We start from the raw sequence: 27,840 nt of genomic DNA, 5'->3' as shown, positions 1-27,840 counted from the left end.
CCTGGCTTATTTCACTTAGCATAATGCTCTCCATCTCCATCCATGTTGTTGCAAATGGTAAGAACTCCTTCTTTTTTACCGCAGCGTAGTATTCCATTGTGTAGATGTACCACAGTTTTTTAATCACTCATCTGCTGATGGGCACTTAGGCTGTTTCCAAATCTTAGCTATGGTGAATTGTGCTGCTATGAACATAGGGGTGCATATATCCTTTCTGATTAGTGTTTCTAGTTTCTTGGGATATATTCCTAGAAGTGGGATCACTGGGTCAAATGAGAGTTCCATTTTTAGTTTTTTTGAGGAAACTCCATACTGTTCTCCACAGTAGCTGCACCCTCGTGCACTGCTGGTGGGAATGCAGACATGTTTTGTTTTTTGGGGGGTAAATACCCAAAAGTGGAATTGCTGGGTCGTATGGTATACCTATTTTTAGTTTTTTTTGCGGAATCTCCATACAGTTTTCCATAGGGTCTGCACCAGTTTGCAGTCCCACCAAGGGTGCATGAGGGTTCCCTTTTCTCCACTTCCTCGCCAACATGTTATTTTGATAATAGCCATTCTGACTGGTATGAAGTAGTATCTCATTGTGGGATTTTTTTTAACTCTGGAATTATTTTTATTCTGTTCTTTATCTTGTAGAGAATTTGACATTATTACTGATACTAGAGACCTGGTGCACGAATTTGTGCACAGGTGGGGTCCCTCGGCCTGGCCGGCAATTGGGGCCTATTGGAGGGGTTGCTTGCCTACAGAGGGGAGGGACCACGGCCGGCCATGGGGAGGTACTGCGGGAGGTTGGCCCCAGCAGCTAGCTAACCAACGGCCAATTCCACAAGGAATCGGGCTCCCTCCTCCCACTTGTCTTGGTCTGGGGTGCGAGTGAACCAGATTCGGGGCTGTCAGGGCAAGCTAAGGCATGGATGCTTCTGCGAGGAATCGGGTTCCCTCCTCCCTCCTGTCTGCGTCCGGGATGCGGGTGAACCAGATTCGGGTCTGTTAGGGCCCCAGCAGCAAGGTCTGGATCAGCGCACATCATAGCTATCGGCCAGCTGGCCGGTCATTCCAGTCTTTCGGTTGTAATGCTCACTTAGGCTTTTACTAATATATGTACAGATAGGTGCTAAGTAATAAAATTCTGAATGTCTGTTTAGAAAATTATGACTAGGAAAAGTATATATTTTTTCCCTTCCTGTGACATTCTAAAGAAGGGGAAAGGGGCATTGTTTGATAATTAGTGCTATAGATATGAGATGAAATGCTTCAAACTGCATGAATCTGAATGAGTAAAAATTCTAAAGACAGTGATCAAGATTTTAAATGTCTTATTAAAACACATTTCTTCACCAGAGGGAGAGACTGTAAACACCATCTGAAAATGAGTCTCAGTCGCTGGAATCTGCTTTCAGAGTGACTTGATGACTTTGATGAGCTCTCTCTGTGACAAAATTATTCTTTGACTCTGAAGGGTAGCTATTTGGTAATTATATAGAAGTTGATTTTTTTAAACCTAGGGAAACACTTCATTTTGATGAAGTGACAAACATTATATCTCACTAATTTATGAAAACCAATTTGTCATGACAATTTATCCATCAAATAAAAGTTGAGTCAAGAGAGCAGTGTGTCTTTGGAATGCCTGACGCGTGGACTGTAACAGATTCAGCAAACACCTGGTGAGTGGTTAATAATAATGATGATTATGGTATGTATGGAATGCTTAGCATGTGATAGGGACTTGGAAGCAAGCTTTATTTAAACTACCGATTCTCACAATGACCCTAGGAAGTAGGTCCTATTGTCCTTCTCATTTTAAAGATGGGGAGGCTGGATTACAAAGAGGATGGGGAACCTGAACAAAATCACAGAACTAGGAGATAGTGGAGCTGGGATTTGAAATCAAACATCTGCCCCTAGAGCAGCCTTGGGCAAACTACGGCCCGCGGGCCGGATCCGGCTGTTCTATACGGTTCTCTTGCTCTCCCCTCCGCTCCTTTACTTTGAATTTGTATTAGTTCACACAAACACTCCATCCATGCTTTTGTTCCGGCCCTCCGGTCCAGTTTAAGAACCCATTCTGGCCCTCGAGTCAAAAAGTTTGCCCACCCCTGCCCTAGAGTCTTAAATCACTGCTGTTTCTTAAATATGGGATGATGAAAGTTTGAGGTTTTCAAGCAGCAGGCCATAGTCATTGTGGTTTTGATTTGCATATCCCTGATGATCAGTGAGGTCTGTGCATAGCTGAAAAGTGTTGTTGTTGTTTTTAATTAACTCTGGGTGAGAAATATTATGTGTTAATCTTTTGTTGTTGTGGTTGAATTCTGATCAGATCAATTTTAACAATCTTTTGGAGGAAACTGTCCACCTTACTTCATTGGTTGCAAGGAATCTCTCCTGTGTTTTTTTTTGTTTTATTTTTTTTTTTTTGAAAAAGTTTGATCTCATTTGTTCATATTCTTCAAACAAATTCTTTATAAATGTATGATTTATTTATGACTTCCTGATTTTCCTGTGCTACATTTTTTCTTATAATTATTGTTTGTCTAATTTTCATCATAGGATTTTTTAGAAAGATGGGAAGCAAATGAGTAGGCTCAATTCTAAATCTTCAAAACAAAAATACATAAAATGTGTTTGGATTTAGCCAATTACAATCATATCTATCTATTTGAAAAATGAAACATTTCTCAGAGTGCATGTGTTTATTTTAATTTGTTAAGTCTAATGACAATGCTCAGTGGCTCATATGGATTTCCAGAACCTTTGCAATAACTCCACAGCCCTGGAATTTGGAAATCATTGCAATGAGTATGGAGCAGAATCATAGTTACTATGAATGGTGGAAATATGGGTATTAAGTGGTATCTCTAAAGAGTATTTGCACGTAGAAGAACTCAGTCTTCTTGTTTCATATTCAAAAACCATTTTAGATCATTCCCTGGTGCTATCTTAGAAAACTCAGGGTAAGTAACACAGGTGCAGGAGAAGTAAAGGCTCGGCAGCTCTTCAGAGATGTTATAAAGATAACATTTTCCTGCATTTTCTGAAGTCTATGCACAGTATATTAGCGGAGTGGAGAGAGAGAAGGAGGGAGAGAATAAGGGAGAAGAAGAGAGAGAGAGAGAGAGAGAGAGAGAGAGAGAGAGAGAGAGAGAGAGAGAGAGAGAGAGAGGAGAGAGAGAGAGAGAGAGAGAGATCTGTTATGATAGTAAGCCTACGGTGTGAGATGTGAACATGTGCTCCTCAGTCATCTCGGCTGCCTTGTGCCTCTCAGTCAGGTTGTGAGCCTCTTGCTATGCTGGGTGTGACTTTAGTGATGAAAGATATGTGATTTTGCACAACATGCTCCAACTTCTTCATCTGGTTCCGGTGTTGGAGGAAGGACTGGCCGAGTTAGACTCACTGGGAGATGATACAATCTATATTTCCATGATCCTTTCTAAGGGATCTTAAGGGTAATTTTTATTGTGATTTGCTAACCTAACCTCATATAAGGTTGCTCTACTGAATGTCTGTATTTTCCCTACCAGTTCAAATATATAACATCTTTCTGAATATGTGTTCTTCTGACAAAGAGCATGTTCTGCTAATCAGTCATTCTCAAGCTCATTACATCCCAAATTGAATCCTGTTCACCTTGGACCATTATGTTTTCATAGGTTGACACTGATTTATTGATAAGTGTGGAATATTGACCTTCCAATTACTTGAATGCCCATCTAATAGTTCTGAGAACTACATTTTATCTTCCTAGTTTTTGATGAGTCCTCCCCTCTTCCCTCATCATTGAAGGTAAGCTTTAAAATCAGTAACTTTGAGGATTACCTTCTTTTAATAGTTATAATCAAAATCATAGTATATTTATAATTTCTATATATTACATACATGTTGTTTTAAATAATTATGATAAGTCGTTATCAAGAAACTTATGCAATTTATTTAGTATTCTAAGAGCAAGTCATCAAATATGCAGAATGAAAGTTATATAGCTTTTTATGTTATCATTCATTAATTCTTTTCCTTCCTTAATTCTTGTTCTCTTTAAGAACAGTTTTCTGTTCTTAAAATTCTAGTATTTGTTAAGCCTATTCCCATTTTCTTTTTGATGGGAAAAGTAGAACTAGAGAAGGCATATTTTAAAACATTTTAAAAATCACAATATTTATAAGACAGTTTCTCTTTTTATTTGGATGCTATACATTTTAACTTCTCACTTAAGCCTTTTAAAATCTTAGCTCTAGTTAATCAGTTTTATCCTTTCATTTCTCTTTTGTTTACTTTTGGGCTTCTATTTATTGAACAATTCCTAATTTTAGCTAGAGTTCTTTCTATTTCCTGCCCCTTCATAACATGTTTTTAAAAGGAAAGACCACACATTTTGATGTTTTAAAATGTTATCCTTCCCCTAGTGCTATTAGTTTCTGCAGGTTGTATTTCTATAGGAATATTAATTTAAAAAAGGATTAAGATGCCTGATGACATATGTATATTAGGTATCTATTGCTGCATAGCTGATAACTCTAAAGTGTTACTGCATAAAACAACAACCATTTGTTTTCTCCCAGTTTTGGTGGACTAGAAATCAAGACACAGCTTACCTGGCGCTTCTGACTCAGGATCTCTCATGAGGTTATAGTCAGAGTGTTGGTTTGGGGCTGAAGGCTCATCTGAAGGCTTGACTGGGGAAAGATCCACTTGTATACTCACTTACCTGATTGTTGGCATAATTTAATCCCTTGTGGGCAATTGGACTGAGGGCCTCTGTTTCTCAGTGTCTGTTGCCTAGAGACCTCCCACAATTCTTTGCCATATGGTCCTTCATAGGGCAGTTTACAACATGGCAGCTGGCATTTTGTAGATCAAATAAGTGAGAGAGCAAGATGGAGCACCCTAGATGGAAGCCACAGTCTTTTTGTAACTACAAAATCATCACTTTTGCCATGTTCTGTTCCTTTGAAGTAAATCACTTGTTCCAGCCCATATTCAAGGGAGAGATTACATAAGGGCATAAATACCAGGAGCGGAGATTATTGGGGGCAATCTTAGGGGCCACATGCCACTGTATGTGTGTTAGGAGCATAACATCATACATACTTGGATACAATAAAAGCATAGCTCCTATGGAAAAGGGAAGGTGGCAGTGAAAATACAAGTTTGAGCAGATACCTTGGGCTACAGTAGCAGGGCTTTGTAAAAATATAATGAGAAATAAGTAGTTTAGGATGAAAATTAAAGAAAACTTTCTTGTCAACATTAATTCTAGTCTACTTAGAAAAAATCACATCAAAAAGTAAAGAATAATTAAGCAATTTATATTTAGGATTAAAATTTTTTTAATGTATCTGCTTTTCTTTTTCTCTCAAGTTTATATTTTTTATTCTGCACATCTTCGTTTTCCTTAATTGACAATGTAGTTTTTTTTCCCTCTTAGGTATATAAGTGTATTATATTCTTTGTATTATTTTATTTATTGCTGGGATTCAGTTATTTTTTTCAGCATCCAAGAATTGTCACTATGGTTAACGAAAGGATGATTTACAAGAGTGGGGCAGACAAGATTGGGCGGGTTCAGGGTGGTGTGTGGTGGGGGATAAGGACACATATGTAATACCTTAATCAATAAAGAAATTTAAAACAAACAAATAAATAAATAAATAAAAACGGGGGGCGGGGAAGAGTGGGGCAGAGTTAAGGAAAATAAAAAAAGGGATGGTGAAGGACCCCTGCGTTAGCAATAGTTCAAAGCTGTTTCTGTTCCTAAGCCTAAAGGGGAAGGGGTATCATGTTACTAGGAACCAGCAAGAGCTGAAGATAGGAGAGAGGGACTTTTCAGTAGGAGCAGTAACACAGTCACTGCCAGCCTGTAGTCTAGAGGGAGGAATCCAAGAAGATAAATGTCTCTCTTTATCTTCCCTCCCTCTTATTTCCTGCTTCTCATTAGTCAAACCAATGAGAAGCCAGAAGCCAAGGGAGTCCAGTTGATGCTGGCTGTGCAGATCAGCTTCTCTGGGTAGAGCACTTAGAAAGTAAAGAATGATTCTGGGAGCAAAAGGAGAATATTCAGCAAAGAAGGAAAAGTCTTTTTATTTCTTTGTATTGCCCTTGTTTGAAGCATAAACTTATTTGAGTGTGTCCACTATCCTAAAAGATTTTTGAGTTTGTGCTGATATTTAAAATTGAGTGACCTTATATTGCTTACAATCAACTCAAGAAATTTGGCCTTAGGTTTTCTTTTTAAAGTATTAGATCATGTTTATATTAGATTGTATTTATGATCAAAGTCATGACCTAAGAGTTGCTTTTACTGTGGATGTTTGATCTTAAAATGACTTACACAGAAGAACTATGGATCCTTGTTACATTTGGAACAATGAGAAATGGATGTCATGCTTATACAAAGATTTTTTGTTGGAAATTTGTTTATCAGTTTCCTTGAGCCCTATTTTATAAATACCTATAAACTAGGAGAAGAAAGTCTGCTAGACAGAAGTTGAAACTATATGTAATCTTATCACTACTTTCCTTTTTTAGAATCGTATTTTAGATTTAGAAACAGTAATCATAACACAGAAGCAAAGAGGATTGATGAAATTTATTCACCAAATACTTTTGGAGGCCTGTCTACTTAATGTGAATGCACAGAGATAAATAGTGTAAGAATGTGGTGATTACCAAGACAGAGTCTCAAACAGTTCACCATCAAGTAGGGCAATTAAATGCATGAACAACTAACTATAGCAATGGGCAGAGTCCCATAAGTACTCTATTAGAGGTGCAGGTTCTCTGCACTCCCATACAGGAGTGCAGATGGTGATGCAAAGGGGCTAATCCTATCTAATAAAGAGGGAATATGCTAATTGACCATCACTCCGTCACAAAAATGGCTGCACCCACAGCTGAGGCCAAGTTCCCATAAGGAGCCTTAACAAGCAATCAGCAGGGACCTGAGGCTACGCCCTCTCCTGCCCCCATGGGGCTTGACAGGGGACCTCAGGCTGTGTCCCCCACCTGGCAGGGCTTGATAGGGTACCTCAGGCCACATCCCCCGCCCCAGTGCCAGGCCAGGGGACCTGAGGCCATGCCCCCCGCCTGGCGGGGCTTGACAGAGGACCTCAAGGTGCACTTCCCGTCCTGGTGCTGGGCTAGGGGACCTCAGGCTGCTCCCCCTGCCCCAGGGCCAGGCCGGGGGACCTCAGGCCGCACCCCCCACCAGGTGGGGCTTGACAGGGGACCTCAGGCTGTGTCCCCCACCCCATCACCGGGCCAGGGGACCTGAGGCTGTGTCCCCCTGCCTGGTTGGGCTTGACAGGGGACCTTAGGCCGTGCCCCCCACCCAGCGGGGCTTGATGGGGAACCTCAAGGGGCACCCCCAGTGCTGGGTCTGGGGAACTCAGGCTGCGCCCCTGCCCAGCAGGGATTTACAGGGGACCTGAGGCTGCACCTTCCTGCCGATGGGGCTTGATGGGGACCTGAGGCTGTGCCCTCCTCCCGGTGCTGGGCCGGGAGACCTGAGGCTGTGCCCCCCCGCACCTGGCGGGGCTTGACGGGGGACCTCAGGCCATGCCCCCCCACCCAGTGGGGCTTGACAGGAGATCTCAGGCTATGTCCCCCACCTGGTGGGGCTTGATAGATGACCTCAAGGCACCCCCCCCCCCGCCCCAGTCTGGGCTGGGGGACCTCAGGCCATGCCCCCTGTCCTGGAGCTGGGTCAGGGGACCTGGGGCTACGTCCCCTGCCTGTCAGGGCTTGACAAGGGTGGGACTGGCCAGATCTGGATCTAGCCCATTGCGGGGGGGCCGGCTGGGTCTGGGTCTCACGCAATTTTGAGGCGCATGTGGGTGGGCGGGGACTTGACTCTGGGTCCTGTGGTGTGCCCCAGACTCTGACAGGAGGAAGGTTTTCATATACATTTTACTAATTTTCTTTCATCTCTGACACTTCTATTATAGAGAAAGGGCAAATAGCAATATTAAATTATTTCCTCTAATTAATCCCCTTTTAATGTGCATGAATTTCGTGCACCGGGTCACTAGTATTTAATATTTAAGCTGAGCTTTGACTAGTGAATTGAACATCTATTATTAGAAGTCAACAATACTACATTAGGAACTATGTTTATAACAACTTGCAAATTAGCTCCCTTTCCCCCTAGGACAGCTGTGGGCAAACAACGGCCCGCGGGCCGGATCCGGCTGTTCTATCCGGTTCTCTTGCTCTCCCCTCCGCTCCTTTACTTTGAATTTATATTAGTTCACACAAACACTCCATCCATGCTTTTGTTCCGGCCCTCCGGTCCAGTTTAAGAACCCATTGTGGCCCTCAAGTCAAAAAGTTTGCCCACCCCTGCCCTAGGACCTCTAAATTCTGCTCTTATGGGTGGGTTGAGAGGATCTTCAGTAACTCTGGATCTCTAAAAAACATGAAGGGGGTCCCTGTAGCTGAGGTGGTGTTCTGGCCTAGTTAATACTCCTTAGTCCTGAGAAGAAGGAAGGGGGTATGGCTGAAGAATCTATTTTTTGTCATGATAGGTCCTGCCATACCATGTCAAATCATGTCCTGAATATTAACCATTCCCCCTTCAAGCCACAAGTGAAAGAAGAACCTGGCTGTTAATGTTAAAATATTGAACATATAAGAAGAGCAATAATGCTTACTATTATCCTCAGTCTTGAAATATAATCAAAACTTGAAACTTTTCAAGTTTCTTTCAGTTCAATTTTATGGCTGGCCTGCCTTTCTCTCTTTCCTTCCTTTATCCCCTTCCTTCCTTCCTTCCTTCCTTCCTTCCTTCCTTCCTTCCTCCCTCCCTCCCTCCCTCCCTCCCTCCCTCCCTCCCTCCCTCCCTCCCTCCCTCCTTCCTTCCTTCCTTCCTTCCTTCCTTCCTTCCTTCCTTCCTTCCTTCCTTCGTTTTTATTCTCAGTTACTTTCTAAGTCTATTTTTTAATGTGTGTATATGATTAAAATTTTTCTCAACTGCATATGCTAAATGAGCTTTTATGAAGTGTTTATTTTGGTTTTTGTGTTTCTGTTTTTTTCAGAGCAATTGAGATAACTTTTTTAGCATTGCATGTTGGTTGTAGGCTGTAGCAGGTAACCAAGATGATATATGGCATGGTGAGTCATTTCTTCTGGGATTCAAAGTCATTTAAAAATTGTTTTTGAGGTAAAATTGACATATTATATTAGTTTTAGGTGTACAACATGATGATTTGATATTACAAAATGATCACCACAGTAAGTCTAGTTAACATCCATCACCATACACATTTTTTTCTTATGATAAGAACTTTTAAAATTTATTCTTAGCAACTTTCAAATATGCAATGCAGTATTATTAACTATAGTCACCATGCTGTATATCACATCCCCTATACTTATTTATTTTAAAACTGGAAGTTTGTACCTCTTGACTCCCTTCATCCATTTTGCTCACACCTCTGGCAGACACCAATCTGTTATTTGTATCTATGAGCTTGTTTATTATTATATTATCTTTTTTATTCCCCATGTAAATGAGGTCATATGTCTTTCTCTGTCTGCCTTATTTCACTTAGTATAATGCCCGTAAGGTCCATTCATGTTTTCACAAATTGAAAGATTTCATTCTTTTTTTATGGCTGAATAATACTCTATTGTGTGAGATATCACAATTTCTATATCCATTCATCTATTGATAGGCACTTAAGGTTTTCCATATCTTGGCTGTTGTTAATAATACTGCAATGAACATGAGGGCCCGTATTTATTTTTGAGTTAGTGTTTTCATTTCTTTGGATAAATCCCCAAAAGTAGATAATATAGTAGTTCTATTTTTAATTTTTTGAGGAACCTCTCCATATTGTTTTCCATAGGGACTGCAACAATTTACATTCCTACCAGGAGTGCACAAGGGTCCCCTTTTCTCCACATCCTCACCAACACTTATTTCTTGTCTTTTTTGATAATAACCTTTCTAACAAATGTGAGGTAATATCTCCTTGTGGTTTTCACTTTTATTTCCCTGGTGATTAGTAATGCTGAACATCTTTTTATGTACCTGTTTCAGACATTTCTTAAACTCAGGGAATTCAGAAACTGAAATTTGAACTTACCCTACTCTATAAACTACTTCAACATTGTGGTGTTTTTATAAACAGAGTTCAAGTTCCTCCACATCTTTCCCAACACTTGCCATGGTCATTCTTTTTCATTTTAGCCATTCTAGTAGGTGTGTGGTGGTATATCATTGTGGCTTTAATTTATATTTCCCTGATGACTAATGATGTGTGTGTTGGTTCTTCATGTATCTTCTTTTGTGACATGTCTGTTCAAGTCTTTGGTCAAAATGTTTTCTATTGTGTTGTTTACCTTCTTATTATTGAGTTGTAAGAGTTCTTTATATATTATGGATATAAATTCTTTACCACATACATGTGCTGTGAATTCTGAAAGTAATTTTTGACCACTAGAAATTAGTGGTTTCAATGCATAATTGAAATAAAAATAATGGTCTAGACCCCTCTAGGTGCTAAAATATAATGCATCTGGTGTGACGTAGCTCCCTTGAGTACAATAGGAAAATATAGATTAAAAATACTTTTTGCCACCTCCAACTTTCATGATCTCAGATATCAACCAAGATGCCTGCCCACGTATTTCTCTTTTCAGTACACTCTGATATCCACTTTTTTAAAGTGTATTTTCTTAGACAGATGCCAGTTGAGCGCCAGTTTCATATTCCAGTTTTCTTTTTATGGTAACACCTTTGAGAACCATATGCATACAACTTCGGCTTCTGTTTTTTGCTCCATATGCTTCTTGTTCCATTTCTAGGTATCAGAAATGCATTTTGGCTAAATATGTGCATGATGAAAATGGAGCTCAGTGGTGGAGTCGGGCCCCCCAAATAGGAAGGAAAAGAGAACTTGACTACTATCAACTTTTTAAAAGTGACTTAGAAACATTGAGCACCAAAATCTTTTCTGCCAGCGACTTTCATTTCATGGGGCAGAACGGGGGCATTCCTCTCAATAGCTTAGAGGACAGGTGCTGAGGGACAAGAGGCAATTAGGATTCTTGAATGCTTCTAATGCCATTTATTTCTGTTCCTCTACAACTCCCAGTCATCATCTGCTCTCATCAAATTAGAGGCTTACATGACAGTATTTGGTTCAGTGACATTGTGTAGGCATTCCGTAAAAGCATTAGTGGGACAAATTTGGTCTCGAAATCCCACTAATGCTTAAAGATATTAAAGAAATCTCCCAATCTACTGGCATTATAACTCTCCTGTTCTAGCTAGATTCATCTCAACTTACATTGTTATGTAAGGTCAGTGAAAGTGTTTCCACTTTTAGAAATTGTTGACTTTTCCAGAACCTGCATTCCAGGCTTTGATGACTCTGAATATAACTAGTCAATGAACGGTAAGCAAAGTATTCTCTGTAAGACTAAAATTGATACTATAAGGTCCTTTTATCTATCTCATATACTTTAGTCATAGCAGAATTCCTCCAGCCTCACTCATGTATTCTTATGTTAGACATGATTTTCATAAGCCTGCTTATCTGATTTCCTTGTCCATAGTTATTAAAACAAAAAAGCAGGTGGGATACAGAGGGTCTCCTATAAGCAGAAACAATGATAGCAGAGACCTCCATATAAAAAAAAAGAAGGAAGGACATGATTTCAAAGCGAAGGCTAATTTGGGACCAGTTAGTATAGGTAGCAAACCCCAATGGACCCTGAGGACATCCCTATGTTATAATGTGTGCCAACAATGTGATGGCCCGAATTACAAAGAAATATTAAATTTCCATCAGTGTTCTTCTTTTTTTTTTTTTTTAATTAACAGCATTTGGATTTATTTCAATATGTATAGTTTAAGGCCCTTGAACTTCTATTAACAAGAATCAGGTGGACATCAGTGTTCTTTTTGGTCTTTGTTTGTAATAAAATTCTAGCTATATTTCAAACTGAAATGATTAAATAAAAGTTGTTACACATCAATATTTAAGGCCTTGACTGTAGGAAAACTTTCTCCTGTCCTCTGCCCTGATGCCCTGTGCCCTGCCTCTACTCCCCTACACCCACACACATCCATTTAACTCTTCTCACCCAGGACTCACCTGCTAAGGGCATTTCCCCTGAGAAAAGCCGGTTTAGCTGCTTCTCCTTTGAGTGCCTTTAGCTTGTACTCTTCATGCCATATGGCAATTGCCTGTTGACTTGCTCATCTTTCCTACCAGACCAAAAGCTGTTTGCTGATGTATGTGCTAGCACTTAGCGCAGTAGTACCTGGCACATCATAGATGCCTAATAAATAGTTTTTGAATAAATGAATGTCTGAATAAATGGGAATGAATCTATAATAACATCTGGTTAAGATTAGTCTGTGCTGTACTTTGGAAAAGCAATATGCTCAAACCTTTTGAAAATTTGTTTTTGATTGTGTCTGGAAATTTCTGTTACAAAGCATCACAGTGGATAAGAGTTCAGAATAGGGTGAGGGATTTTTTTCAGATGTGAAAAACAAAAGTAAATCTAAAATGTGATGATATGCATAATCTAACAAAACAGAGAAGTTATTATTTAAATGTGTCTTTCCATAAGAGCTTTTGTTTCATATTAAAATATCCACATCAAGTTGCAAAATTGGATCGAGTATATTTCTATAACTTAAAAATTATTTTGAAAAATGATACTTAAGAACCATTAATAGTTCACCATTATCTTGGCTGATTGAGAACAATAAGAAACGTGTCATTTCATGGATCTAGTAACTAATAAAATACTGTTGTCTGGAATCATTTGAATCCAGAAAAGAATAAAAGCTATATCTGACAAGTTTGCTAATAATAAGAAATTAGATGGTAGTAGATAGCATTAGGTGAAAGCATTAAATTTCCAAATGCTATGTTCAAATCATTATACTTGGAAGCACAATGATACATACAGATGAAGAGGAGCTCAAGTTTAAAGAACAGTGCCAGGAATAAAACAGATTAAAGAGAAGGATTATTAAACTCTGGGTAGTTAATGAAAAATCCTTTGTGAAATCTCTTCAGACGAGGTTAATGGCTTTGAAATTCCTTTTATTTGTATGAGTGAGAATCATGACCATTAGTGCTCTTTAGTTTTAGAGTAAAATTGGTGAAATCCACTACATACAAGAAGTGTTGGGCTGAACTGGCTGTTTTTAAGGCCCGCTCTGTGAACCCTGTGATTCAGCAGGCTGGCTGCCATACCAGACTTTTCTGAGAGCTTCTCTTCCCGTTGGCCTTTCCCCTTCCATCTGGCCTATGTCAACTACTATGCTTCTGCTTTTTCATTTATCTTAGATCACAATTGGGCCACTTAAGAACTGGGCTTTCCTCCAGAATAGGATATTTGGTTGTGATCATTTTGACATTAGATTTCAGGCCCTGAAGATAAGCAGGCACACTAAACAAAACAAAGCAATGGATGTAATAGGTACCCCCAGACCCTATCCTCATGCCCCTGACAGTAGGTAGTCTGTATTGTATTATGTACTTTGTATACAAAAGTGTTTAATTGTTTGTTTTTAGACTGAAGAAAAATATCCTCCTGTCAGAAATGGCTGCATCAAAATGTCATATACCTGCTTTTTCCTGTTTTGCATAAAAAGTTAATAAGTGAGTAGCTGGTGTGAATTACTCTCTGAGCCTCAGGCTTAAGAAAGCATTACTTGCCTTTATTTTTATTACTCATTAAGTAGGTTTTTTGAGCCCTTCTTGCCAGGAATCTGATGTTGGTCATTATTGTGGTCTTCCCCAAACACAAATACTCTCTCTCTCTCTCTCTCTCTCTCTCTCTCTCTCTCTCTCTCTCTCTCTCTCTCTCTCTCACACACACACACACACACACACACACACACACACACACTCTTTCACTGTATTGCCCTGCCTCCCAGGGCTTAAATGGTCCTGGGAACACAGGGAGAGGCCTGGTCCTGAGCCATCGTCATGGTCACCATGGCTCTTTCTGTTCACGTTGCCAAAGCTGAAATGGCACTCCATCGCTGGGAGTGGGGAGCTCTGAGAAGCGCCCACCACCATCGTTGTCCCTGCAGCCAGGCTCCACAGTGCCAACCAAGGGCAGCATGCTTCGAAGCCAGCCAGTGCTCACACCAATAGGTGGGCAACCTGTTTAGAAGTGTGCTGCCTCTGGGAGCTCTATGGGAATAGGGCTGTCCCCCAAGACTTGATTCAAGGGACTGACCCACTACCGCGCCCCCCCCCCCCTTCCGTCCCCCCCCCCCCCCCCCCCCCCCGCAGTCTGCCTTTCTCCCTCAGGCTCCCAGTACAATTCTGGAAGGACCTTTTTGGCCTTTTCTTTAATAGTGATGTTTTGTGTGTTTTTTTAAAAAATATTTTTTTATTGATTTCAGAGAGGAAGGGAGAAGGAAAGAGAGCCTGCAACCCGGGCATATGTCCTCACTGGGAATTGAACCAGGGACCTCCTGGTTCATAGGTCGATGCTCAACCACTGAGCTATGCCGGCTGGGCTTACAGTGATGTTTAATGACCCATCTGGAAGCTCTAAATTGATAAAAGTCTAGGACTACAAAAGCCTGTTTACTTTTCCTGCTCATAAGAAGGCCTTAGTTTTTAGGAATGCAGTATATGGTCTCCCATCCCCCAAGGATAGACTGCATATTTCCTGGGGACACTGTGCTAGGCAAAAGGAACAGTCATAGTTAAGACAGACACGGATCCTCTCCTCATAAAGTATATGAAAAAGTGAGATTGATCACATCCTGGTTGTGAAATTTTGGAAACATAAGGACAGGTCTGATTTCTGCCAATGCATAAACGACTAAAGGTCCTAATTTTCTGCTGCTTTGGCATGTAACTAATGCCTGTTCAGTTGGGGTTCCTATAAAATTAACTTGGGGATTATTACTAGCAAAGGAACTAGAATTTGTGTCTGGTTACATTAAGAGTAACCTTGTGGAACAAAGAAAAAAGTTCACCTCTAAAAGCCATCTATTTCCTATTCACTGATGAGTTTTATTTTTATTTATATTTTTTGCTTTATTTTTAAATAAGCTACTCTGCCTTTTAAGATCTCACTATAGATACCACAATAAAGCTTGACCATAAAGAGTTTGGGCAGCCCCCTGGAAGCCAGTCAGGAAATTGCAGTGAGTCACACATTGCAGAAACCAGTTAGGCTGATTGCTGCCTTACTTCCACTTGAAGATATTTTTTGAATGAATATTTTATTGTTCCGAAAGAGCTTCATAAAAACCGGATGTTTTATTTCCTGATTTTCAAGAAAGAACTTTAGAAGTTATGTTAATCAGTCAAGATGAGTTAGAAAATGTGTCCTTATTTCAGCAAGTTTTAGGTCATTGAATAGTACATGCAACTGGTTTATTCGGTGAGTTGAACTCATGGCAACACTTGTGAAGTAGCCTTATTCTCTCACCACTGCCTTCAAATCTTACCACGTCAATGAATATTGAAATGGGTGCTAGTACACTAAATAGAAAAGTAATTAGGCATAAGAAAAAAAATCAGTTTCCTCTTCAGTCATCCTCACCTTTAAACCAGTGTTGAGGCTGAATTGGAAATTCAGACAGTAGATGCTACCTGTATTTGATATGACCCAAGAATGATTATCTGCTGGCCAAAATTGCAGTCTTTTTCAACAAAGCATGTGGGGGTGCATTTGAACCTTTGAGAATGATAACATCTCAGGCAGTCTTATTCTTGGGCTCAGGGACTCCTGACATATTCACAAGATGGTTATTTTCTTCTCAGGGCAAGCAGATGGAATTAATAAACTCTATTATTTGTTGTTCTTAGGCAAGTTAAACCACAATCCGTGTTTCCCAGAGGATGAGCAACTTTAGCAAAAAAGGTATCAATTTTTCTGCAAATGTACTGCTAAAAGTGTCTCTTTAGAAATGATATTCACTTGTTTCTTTTAGGATGGAGGTTCGGGTTTATTCTCTCTCCCAAAAGATGAAAGGGGATGTGATTAGATGTCACCATTGAGCAATGATTTCTGTCTTAGGGAAAAGAATTACTCTCTTTGGAATAGTCTATTGGTTGCTCCCACAGCAGTCGCCTATGGGCTATGAGCAAAACTCTGCCGTATCAGCTCGAAGCCTAGACATTTTGGATACATTGAAGAATATGTTCTTTTGCAGAGAGTTAGAAGCAGTGTGGGTAATAACTAAATATTGTATTTGAGAAAGACATTAACAACTTTTAGCTGGTCTCTGCTTCTTTATATTCTGAAACTTCCAAAGTCAAAGAATGGTCCAGCCCAGAGAGAAAAATCATTTCTAGTTTTGGCAGGTTCTGTCACAGGGAGTTGGGGAACCAAGTCTAGCCTGATAGTGACCGTGGCACCTTTCAGATGTGGAAGTCAGCACCTAACTATACTTCATTCTCTGGGACAACATAAAATAGTTTAATAAGCCATGGAGCTTAAGCGTTAGAAAAGTGCAGCATTGAGAGTATAGTTGGTGCCTGGAAAGCATTTGCTATTTCAAGGCTTGATAGAGGTGTTGTCATATGCCCTCCTTCACCTAAATATACGTGATATATGGCATCTCCTGGCGGATCATAGAGAAAGATCTATGTGCAATAGTTAGGCTTACATCCATATGGGACTGAGATAGGTCAGTTCTGATATTTTTACAAGGTCAACCTAAAATTACAAGCTAAGTCCTGACTATGCCTGATGATAGGCAATAATTCACATTTAGATTTCCTTTCAGAGGTGTATCCTTCTGTCAGCTCTTTACTGACATAAAACTTCATTGTAGAAATGTTGGAGGCTCATTTTTACCGAGCTTAGCAAAAATATGTAAAATGGCTCTTCTCTTCTGTTTGTTTTATGTTCCCTTTAAGAGTGAACAGCACCTGTCCAAAAAAACTCAACTTGTAAAAATCAGAAAATCAGGAAGCTGTTTCTAATCGTTGAAATTGGCTCTTAGAATTCTAAATGCGGAGCTACCTGTTATCATCAAACGAGAAGCAGTCGTTTGCAGCAGTCGCTGTTTTCAAAATCTGATTTACCAGTTCACCAGAACCCCAATTTGTAAGTGTCACACTCACATGCATACAATTGAATGTCTCAATCCAATTCGCACGGCCAGTGAGTTTTGGAAATAGAAATCGTCACGTTTTGGAGAGGGTTATTAAAATGTATTTAGTACCTGTATGTTATAGAACACATCCATGGAAAGACAATATAGTTTAACTTCTAAGCTAGCCATTTGGTGATCAAAACAACAATTCAGTTGAGTGTGGCTTATTTTCTAACGTTGTCTTTATTAACAAAATTTGTGGCCTTGGATTTCTTCAGTAGTTAAGTGTTTTAGTAAGTGGAGCTTTGTGTTCTCAGGAGGCTGTTTGTTTTGCTGTCAACTAGCCCCGCGGTTTGCCGCTCTGTTGACGAATGAGTTTGCTGACCACTGTCATATACTACCCTTTACCTCTTTGCACACAATATGCCACAATTGCCTAATCCTCACAGCTTCTAACTACGTGGTAACATTTAGTCTAGTCCAGTGGTGGGCAAACTCATTCGTCAACAGAGCGGCAAACCACTGAACAGCCCATTATTATTGAAAGTAGAATAACAAACTCTTTTAACCCATCATTTCAATAAGTCCTCACTTTTGTACCGTTAATAATAAGCATAAAAATGATGGCCTTATGTTTTTAGAGAACCTTAAGGTTTAGTTTCACCTGTTAACTCATGTAGTTTCCTCAGATGAAATTGATAATATGACTAAAGCAGACGTTTTGAAGGAAGAAACTGAAGCTTAGAGAGGTGGCTGGTGCAGGGTTGAAAAGTTAGTTGAGGGCAGTTGCAGACAGACCTTTTAGTTCTCGTTCTGCTCTTTCTGGTCTCACAGGGAGCTAGCACTGGGTTTTGAAAGGGTTGGTGATGGTAGATGATGAAGCCTACTCTGGCCATAGGGCAAGCTAATTTCACAGCCACAAACCTCAGATTCAGAAATCTAGCAGCAAGGAGTACTGTGGATAGCAAGAGTGGAGGCAGAAGTGAGGGAAGCAGGATGAGAGATGTAGGTGTGTCACTGGGAACTTTGAGGCAGTGGCCCTGACGGAGAAGGCTCCTTCGGTGACCTGATGTAGATGTAGCCAGAAAGGCTCTGTACCAACCTACCTCCTTTCCCCTGTCCCGTGGCTTCTTTCTCTCTGCCATTTCATATGGCTCCAGTGAGTCTCTCCCTTCATGATTTCTGAACCATATCGATGGTACCATGCCTTTTGATACCAAATTAGAATTCCGGAATTTGGGAACTGAAGTTTACAGATCTAGCCAGGCCCTATGTTCAAAGGTGATGGATTGAGGAGACGGCAGTGTTTGTGATGAAATGACTAACATCGTAGCCCTGATTCAGACCTCTTTCTGCTACATAATTCCTCTGTTGTTTCATTTCAATTAGCCAGTCTCCACACCAGGAATTTAAGCTCTGTGAGGACTAGGACTTCCTAGATCTCCCCATGACAGCTACACAGTACTGAATACCACATTCATCTTGTGTCATGGAAGCATGTGTTGAATTGACTTTGGAGCAAAAGAATTCTGCTAGCTGTGCAGCCAAGCAGGGGGATGTTCGTCTCAATTTGAGAAATCTCTTTTCTGGCTCTGCTCTGAATGTACTTTGGCAGTGGCAGCTGTGGGTGATGGGTACAAACACAAGTGCTAATGCTACAGGATTGCCTCTGACCCAAATAAATGGTCATCAGGACAGCATTCTCCAGAGCCCTCTGCACTTGTGTGAAATATTGGATGTGTAGAAGCGTGAATTGATAGAGGAACTTCTTTAAGAGGCAAGGCATTCGTGCTTGTTTTATTTCAAGTATATTCCAAGGAGCTTGTTATAGCCCTATAAATAATCATTGATCCTCCCAGGATGCCACACAGCATATATTTCTGTTTTGCAGATGAATCAGGAAAGCTAGAGCTGTTCAGTTTTTCTACCTGAGGCAAATGGGTTGATATCATGCAAATTAGATGCTACGAAGGATGATGGGGCAGGTCTTTTTCTGCATCTTTACTTTTGCCAGATATGTATACAAGGAACATCTCATGCCTGAGCATAAAGATAGAAAACCCTCACCTGTGTCACTTTAACACACCAACATCAGCAAAGGCCCAGAATCAAAGCCAGACTGCATTATCTCTTCTAACCAGAACTATTTCAAGAAAGTACAGTTGGGAAAGCAAAATAATTTCCAGTTGTATCTTGAAGTTGTCTGGTGTGATACCGTAGATGTGTAATATATATTCTGGGTATTTTTAAAATAGGGAGAAATTGCCCGGCCAGCATGACTCAGGGGTTGAGCGTTGACCTATGAACCAGGAGGTCACGGTTCCATTCCCTGGTCAGGGCACATGCCCGGGTTGCAGGCTTGATCCCCAGTGTGGGGCGTGCAAGAGGCAGCTGAGCAATGATTCTCTCTCACCATTGATGTTTCTAGCTCTCTCTACCTCTCCTTTCCTCTCTGAAATCAATAAAAAAAAATACATTTTTTTAATAGGGAGAAATTATATAGTGATAAACAGAAGAACGGTTTAAGCAACTACATTTAAGGCCTAAAAAAATCAGCTACATAAAATTTTGTTTTCCTCCTTTACTTTGTAGCTGTGTCTGTATTCTGATGCTGAGTTTATTTTTAGATTGGAGACTTATCCGGGCTGGTGGTGAAATTGTTACATCTTATGTGATTTTTATGCCATGAAGTTTCTCATTTTCACTGGATCTGTGATTTCATGTGTGTGTGAGAGAGAAAGAGAGAGAGAGGAAGAGAGATATGGTGATTAACATGTCTATAAGAAAATCTTTGTGTGGCTGGTCAGATGAAACTTGCCACTAATGCTTAATTTTATTTTGAGTATATGAATTTATTATACTAATTTTTCCATTTTTGTCAGGCAGTTGCTATGTTGTTCAAGGGCCTAGCTTGGTATTTGGGCTCTTTGATGTGCAATAGGACAAGAGAAGAACGCCTGGCATATAGTAAGTAGTAGGTGCTCAGTATATGTTCATTAAATGAACTAAATAAATAGAAGAATGACTCCAGAGCATACCACAAAACCTGGACTAAACCAGTGAGTGATCTCTTTTATAATCATAGAATTTTACAGTTAGAAGTGACATTAGAGGTTACTTATCTAGTTCCCTGTTAAGAGATATCAAATGAATTAGATCTGTTTGCTCTAAAATACCTTTTAAAAGACAGATTTGGAGTATTAGGAAAGGTACTAGATTTACATACAGTTAGATGATCTGGTTTCCATAGCCAGCCTACCACGTGCTTTTCTGTATGCCCTTGGATATGTTACTCAGTTTTTCCCCGCTAAAGTAAGGATAAAATGAGAGAATGGATGTAAATTGTGGGTTTTGTGTATGTAATCTGCTTGGCAGCCTTCTTCACCACTAGCAACAGCTGCCACATTCCTCCTGACCACAGGGTGCATGGCCAGGTACCTTACCCCGTCTGAACACAGCTATTGGTCTGGGAGGTGGAAGCCTAATTGAAGGAGGACCAATTAGACTATTCCTGTGGGATTCTTCAAACCAAACCTGACCAGGCCTTTTCTTCTAGGACAGTACTGCTGTGAGAATTTGAGCTTGGAGCACTGTTGGAGAAAATAAGATGACAGAGAATAGTAGAGATATAGGGTATCTTACGTTTCTTGGCCCTGAGGCAAACCTAACTCTTATCTTCACAGCAGTTTTCCTTGTTTTTAACTGCAGAAAAATTGCCATTTAGGGTTTAAGGTAGTAGTTTGCTAGGCTGCCATAGGAAGTACTGCCTTCTGGGTGGCTTAAAGGGCAGAATTCTATTTTCTCACAATTCGAGAGGCTAGTGTCAAGAGCGGGGTGTTGGCAGGTTTGGTTTCTCCTGAGGCTTCTCTTCCTGGCTTGCAGATGGCCATCTTCTCTGTGTCTTCACATGGTCTTCCCTCTGTGAGTGTCTATCCTAATCTCTTATTTTTATCATGACTGGAAAAGGAAGGAAGAAGAGGAGAGAAAAAGAGAGGGGCGGAAAAGTGCTTATTTGATTGAAATGGCCTCGAGCTTTCAGTGCCTCCTAAGTGCATAACAAACAATGCTCTTTCTCTCCAGGTCACGGGGCACCTACATTTTACTTGTAATATAAGCAATGCATTTTCCTAACCTCCTGGTTTTTGACAATCCCATTCTGTAGGACCCCCGTTGTGGAGTCCTTTCACCCCTCTGGGTGGTCCTCTTGGGCAGGATCTAAGTGGCTTCAGGCCCACTTTCTCTCCGTGGCCCAGATCTGTCTGCAGGGAGGACTACAGAACCTCAGACAGACCATAGCCTGGAGTGCTAGCCAGTCTGGCAGTCCCTTCGCCCTCCCCCACTCCTCCAGCCGGAGTCAGATACACCCCGTGCACTCCTCCCTGTCCGGGCACATGCCGAGCCTTCTGGATGGCCCTCCTGAAGCTCCTCTCTCCTGACATGAGCCAAAGGAAGATGCACCCGCTCCTTCGCCCTATGTGTGAGGAGGGACACATGGAATAGGATCTCCCCAGAATCTTCCTCAAAAACTTTTAATTTTTATTCTCTGGACCCTTCATTTTGAATGTGAGGCAGGGCCTTTTAGAACCACAGAGCTGGTTGTTAGGTGTTTCTTTTATAAATTTGCATGTGGGCCTGGACCCTCAAGTTGGAATGTTATGACCATTATATCTTGGTATCTCCACTGAAACTTACACATTTGAAAAACCTTTTTTAAAAAGTGCTTTGTGAATTGTGAGTTGCTACCCAAATGTAGGGAATTAACTCCCTTTGCCCTAAAGAAGTACAGGGAATGCATGAGACAGAACAGAGGATAAAGTGTGGCTTGAAGAAGCAATGATTTCCAAGGGATTTATATAGGCTGGTCTGTATGACTTTGGTTTGTGTCTAATGAATACATACTTGATTACTTAGTTAAGGAAGAATTGTTACTAATACACAGCTTCCAATTTGTGCTGCTCTCCTAACTAAATGTTTAAACGGCAGTAATTAGAACAGTAGGGAACAAACATTTGAAATGAAAAATGAGAGTCATCCAGGAAGCCAGCATTGCTCTCTCTTTAGTTGAGGCAGCCTGCAGTTGGCACACATACACACCATGTCTACACACTCAGTGTAGGTTTTTGTGGTGTGGTGCTTTGCCAAGGTGCCCAAACCGATGGACCATCCTGTCCTCAACTCCAAGAAAAGCCTTCTTCACTGAGAGGTTGGAGAAATTGTCAGAGAAAAGTAGAGATCCAGTGAGAGCTGCAGTCATGGAATCCACAAGTCTGCATTCATCTGTTTAGTTCATTCAAGCAATTATTTACTGAGCACCTCCGTAGTGGTGAACTAAACAGACAGAACTTGCCATCTAATGGGGGAGACAAACATCAAACATTTTAATGTACAATTGCAATTGTGCTAACTGGCAAGAAAAAAAAGAAGGCAGGACGGGGTGGGGGGGGGGGGCAGGGACTTCCTAGTTTGGGAATGGGGAGAAGGCATTCTTGGCCCAGGATATAAATGGTGGGTCTCACTATTTATCTACGTTTGCAGTTCACATGCACTTATAATTAGATAGCAGTAATCAGTAATTCTCAATGAAATATTTTATTTGATTAGAACGTAGTGTTTTCCAGGGGAACGACCCAGGCCTGTTCTTCCAAAATGTTGTCTTCTTCAGGTGGTGTTTGACCCTTTCCCCAAGTAGAACTTAGGATTTGTTTAAAGAGACTGCTTTGGAAATCCTCCTTATTTACCGGAATAGACGTTTGTGTAAAATAATTTCTCTAAGTGGTCAATTCTGTCCTCTAAGAGCTTCTTGTTATCTGAAACCTGAAGAGCTCTCACAGAGGAGTCATTCTTTTGTTTTCTGTTTTCTCATTCTCTGTGGTTAGTCCCTCTGTGTTTTGATTCTGTTTCAAAGCAGGGAAGTGGAGGGAGTCGGAAGGATGAGTGAGGAAAGTTTCTGTGCCAAAGAATAGTTTACTAAGAGGAATGTTTTCTCCAAAACAAATTACCGGAGGTTTTCTTCAAGAAAGCAAGAAAGTGAATATGGTTATGAATGAGTACATTGTGAACATCGAACAATTCAGCTAGACTGAAATGGCGGATTGAGAAAAAAAACCCTGAATTTCTTCTGTGATAGAATGTCTGCTTGAAGCAGAGAATGCTTGACACCTGTTCAAGCTATGGGTTGTCCTTTTAATTTGGATGGAAATTACTCCTCAAAGCCTTGTGACAAAGGAGAAGTGGCACTGTATAGTGCACTAAGAAACGTGGTTTCTGGCTTCTATTTTGCCACTGAGTATTGGTCCTCCTTAAGTAAGTCACTTGGTGCTCTGTACTTAGTTTTTCTAGCTACAAGATTAGAGTAGGGATAATACCTGCCTCACTGTTTCCCAGGATTATTGTGGGGATAAATGAAGTAAACTTAAGATGTTTTCTGATAATAAAAATCTTCACATTTAATAAATTATTTTCATTGCCATTTGTTTGTTTTTGAGTTTTGGGGTGTGATATCTTAGACCATAAAGCCATTCTTCCCAAGTTCATTTATTCTGGGGCCAAGATTCATGACATCTTGCCTCTGTACCTGCTTGAGTAAGTTTTACAACGTGACTGCTACCAATCTGGGTATTCCTGGTGGTTGGGTGTAATAGAAAAGCATGCCATTTGGAAACAGGGTCTGCATTTCAACTCCATTGTTCCCTGCTAAGTGACCCTGGGGGAATTTATACCTTCTGTGTTTCAGTTTCCCCACCTGTAAAATGGCTCTGAGGATAAATGAAACAGTAAGGAACCCAGTATTTGCAAAACAGAAATTTTTTTAGAAAAATAAAAGGATCCATGAAGGGTTATGATTAATACAAATTAGTTTCTTATCAAATTTTGCTGCAGCTGAGAAAGTGAGGCACATCTGTACTTGTTTTCTAATAAAATCATATTTGAAAACATTTTATTCTTGGTTTTATATACTTATGTTTTACAGGGAACTGAGTACAGCTGTTTCTTGATAGATATATCATAGAAAGTCATTCATTTTTATTTTATTACAATTTGAAATGTTACAACTTGGATAAACTATTTTGGTTGTTTATGTGGGATTTATATCTTACCTATTTTCAGAAAAGTTTTTAAATGGTTTATAAAATTAAACCTGGTGGAAAGCAAAGCAGTTAAAAATGACATTGGAATAAAAATAATAAAGGCAGGAAAATCGAGAGGTGCAAAATACCACTAAGGGAAAAGAAGAGTAAGCGTTTTTCTTGTTTGTTGCATTTCTTGTTTCATTATCAGTTTTCGTTGCCCCTGTTCGAGTGCCCTTCCTCTCAGCCCTGCCTCCTCATTATTTGCAGGAATGGGAGACTTGGGAGCTTGGTGGGAAATGAGCCACAGCTGCCCAAGAACTCACAGCACACAAATAGAAAGGGTACATTCTTTTTGTTGCCTTGACAATCTTCCCTGAATTGAGAGCTTCACACATTGCATCTGCAAGTGTGTTGTGTCTTACCTGGGATAGAACCTAACTTACTCTCTTTCTCAGAGATGTTTCTGGGCCAGGAATCACCGGTAGAACAAATGACTTCAGGCAATCTGATTCCAGAAAAGAGGACTTCGATGCATAGCTTTCTGTTTATGAATTAAAAATGACTATTTCTCTTTAAGAAGAGTGCCTCTTGAGGAATGTTTAATGGAGGTTTATGCTGTTATGGATATTTCAACCTAATGGTGTAATTATCATATGTCATTAATCCTATTCCTAAAGAGATTTTGTCTTTGTTTTTTCTTTGAAAGCTAGAGGGTAACAAGAGCAAATGTTTTCAACTTCAGCACATTATTCATTTTAAATGCAAGTTGACAAGTTGAGAATATGAAAAACAAGAAATGTAGATGATCAATTTTTTAAAAAGTGGAAACCACTAAACTGTGTTTAAAAGAATGCCTCATGGCATCTTCCGTGTTGGTATTAGTGTAAAACAACTTCTTGCTGCATCGTCTATATTTAGACTTTGATTATATCTGTGCTCTTCCCCACCCCATATACTTTTTTGGCAGGTTTCCTGCTGGGACCAAAGTCAAATGATTAGAAAGGAGGGAAGGTTAACATTTAAGAGGTACATTTAAGAGATTGTACTTAATTTTGGGCTCACTCTTCTCTGCGGGAAAGAGATGGTTCGATCTATGTTTTCTTCCTTTCCTTTCATCCAAGATTATTTTATTGCAAAAGTAATATGTATTCATTTTGGAAATCCGGAAGAGTAGAAAAAAACTTAAAGAAGAAAAAAAATCACATTTAATTCCTCCACCCAAAGAGATGCACTATTGAGAGTGGTCTGTGAGTGGCATCCTTATTTTATGTGTATGTGAGTTCATGCCATGGCACAGTTTGGTAAACTTTTTTTTCCAGTGAGCAATATACAGTACATATTTTCACGTTATCTTTAAAAATCTATATTTTTATTGATTTCAGAGGGGAAGAAAAAAGGAGAGAGATAGAAACATCAATGATGAGAGAATCATTGATCGGCTGCCTCCTGCATGCCCCACACTGGAAATCGAGCCACAACCCCGAGCATGTGCCCTGATCGGGAATCGAACCATGACTTCCTGGTTCTTAGGTCAATGCTCCACCACTGAGCCACGCCTGGCCAGGCTATTTTCACGTTATTAAAACTTCTTCTACATCATCATTTTTGATGGCTCTGTGGTGTCCTCTCTATTGTATAATTAATTGTATCTGACAGGGACAAAACATTTATCTGAAGACAAAAGCCTTCACACCTGGAACCAGAAGGTAACTCGCAGCCCCTGTATCCCAGGCACCAATGAGGACCTGTGTGTACTAGCTGAAGGCCGACTGCTGGAACTGCTCCACCTCTACTTTTTTATGCCTGGAGCCTCAATTCCCTGGTGGTTTTCTCAGCTATCATTGGTCAAAGCAAACAAGATAACTTATATACATTTTCTTTTCTTTAAAGACTACGTGTGGTCTGCAAGGACTCTTCCACACCTTTTAATTATAAATAATGAGCCTTGTGAACTTTATATTGGCAATCATTTAATTCTCTCATCCTGCAGGATGCAGTTTTAGATTAGATTTACTAATCTAATCTCTACTCCAGCTCCAACCTTAAAGAATTGTGTGATTTGCAACAGCCAGGGTTCCCTTTCTGACCCGGAGGAGGCCAAGGGAGTGACTGGGTACATAAATCAGTACAGGTTCTTAAATGTTTCTTACTTGTGTGTGGTTTCAAGTAGTCAAAAGAGTAGGGATCCATCAGTTACCTTTTGTCATGCCAGAAATGCTGCAGCGGAGACACTGGGAAATGGGAAGATTGCAAATGCTTAGGCAGTGCTGAAGTTGCCTTGTGAAAACAGTGCATGCAGCCACTCCCCTGTTTGTTTTTCCCAGCGGACTTGTCCTGGGGCCTGGAGTTGTGCACCACAGGAACCTGAGTGGAGAATGAGCCCACTGAAGGAGGCCTAATTGCACCACATCAAGCTCATTGAGCCAGCCAGGTCATTCACTCCTTGATAGTTAATTACTAGCTGCTGCACTACTGGAAAATGTCATCAGGTCCTTGTACTAAATCTCCTAAACAATGCATTTTCCCCTTTGCATAGTTCATGTTTCCTTGTAGTGCAGAAAGATCAGAAAAACATTCTGACTATCTAGTAAGCTGGGGGTGCCAGCTGCTGTGTCCGCCGCCACCATTGCTCTCCCAGGCCTGCATCTGACTGCAGGCAAAGAAAGCCCTGCACCAGGAACATAGTCAAAGGCTTAGTGATAACCAAAGACCCAGATTTGTATATGGGATTTGAAATGGATCCTTGACCTGGGTGTTTTGTTTGTCTGTTTGTTCCTCTCATCTGTTATGACTGTCATGTGTGGAAAATTGGGAGAGAATTTTTAATTTACTTTCTTGACATTATTTTAATGGCTCCAGATTCATTCAATCCTAGGTATCAATCTAATGACACATGAAGAACTTCTGCAGCATCTTCTCTTACACAGGTATAAATGTCTCAGATGTTTAGTATTCCCAAGGGCATGTGTTTTGTTTTATATTTTGAAATATGGTTTCAGCATCAACAAAATTGTTTGTTTTTTTAAATTTGTTTTTATCTTTTTTATTTTTTTTATTTTTTATTTATTTTTTTATTTTTTTAATAAATCTTTATTAAGATTATTACAATTGTTTCTCCTTTTTCCCCCCATAGCTCCCCTCCACCCGGTTCCCACCCCACCTTCTGCCCTTACCTCCCCCCCCACTGTCCTCATCCATAAGTGTATGATTTTTGTCCAGTCTCTTCCTGAACCCCCCATACCCCTTTCCCCCTGAGAATTATCAGTCCACTCCCTTTCTATGCCCCTGATTCTATTATATTCACCAGATTATTCTGTTCCTCAGGTTTTTAATTCACTTGATTTTTAGGTTCACTTGTTGATAGATATGTATTTGTTGTTCATAATTTTTCTCTTTACTTTTTTCTTCTTCCTCTTCTTTAAGAATACCTTTCAGCATTTCATATAATACTGGTTTGGTGGTGATGAACTCCTTCAGCTTTTTCTTATCTGTGAAGCTCTTTATCTGCCCTTCAATTCTGAATGATAGCTTTGCTGGGTAGAGTAATCTTGGTTGTAGGTTCTTGCTATTCATCACACTGAAAATTTCTTGCCACTCCCATCTGGCCTGCATAGTTTCTGTTGAGAAATCAGCTGACAGTCGAATGGGTGCTCCCTTGTAGGTAATTAACTGTTTTTCTCTTGCTGCTTTTAATATTCTCTCTTTGTCTTTTGCTCTTGGCATTTT

At 40.2% G+C, this 27,840-nt stretch overlaps 1 protein-coding gene across 4 annotated transcripts in view; it reads left to right on the top strand.

The window, feature by feature from the left end:
* The window catches only part of PPM1L (protein phosphatase, Mg2+/Mn2+ dependent 1L), a 248,654-nt gene that overhangs the window by 130,027 nt on the left and 90,787 nt on the right, over positions 1–27,840 (top strand). The gene's annotated exons all lie outside the window — the stretch shown is intronic.

This window comes from Plecotus auritus (assembly GCF_963455305.1).
Source record: "Plecotus auritus genome assembly, chromosome: 2".
In the NCBI taxonomy this organism is placed as follows: domain Eukaryota; kingdom Metazoa; phylum Chordata; class Mammalia; order Chiroptera; family Vespertilionidae; genus Plecotus; species Plecotus auritus.
The sequence above is the reverse complement of the archived record's forward strand: the minus strand, read 5'-3'. Positions and strand labels throughout refer to the sequence as shown.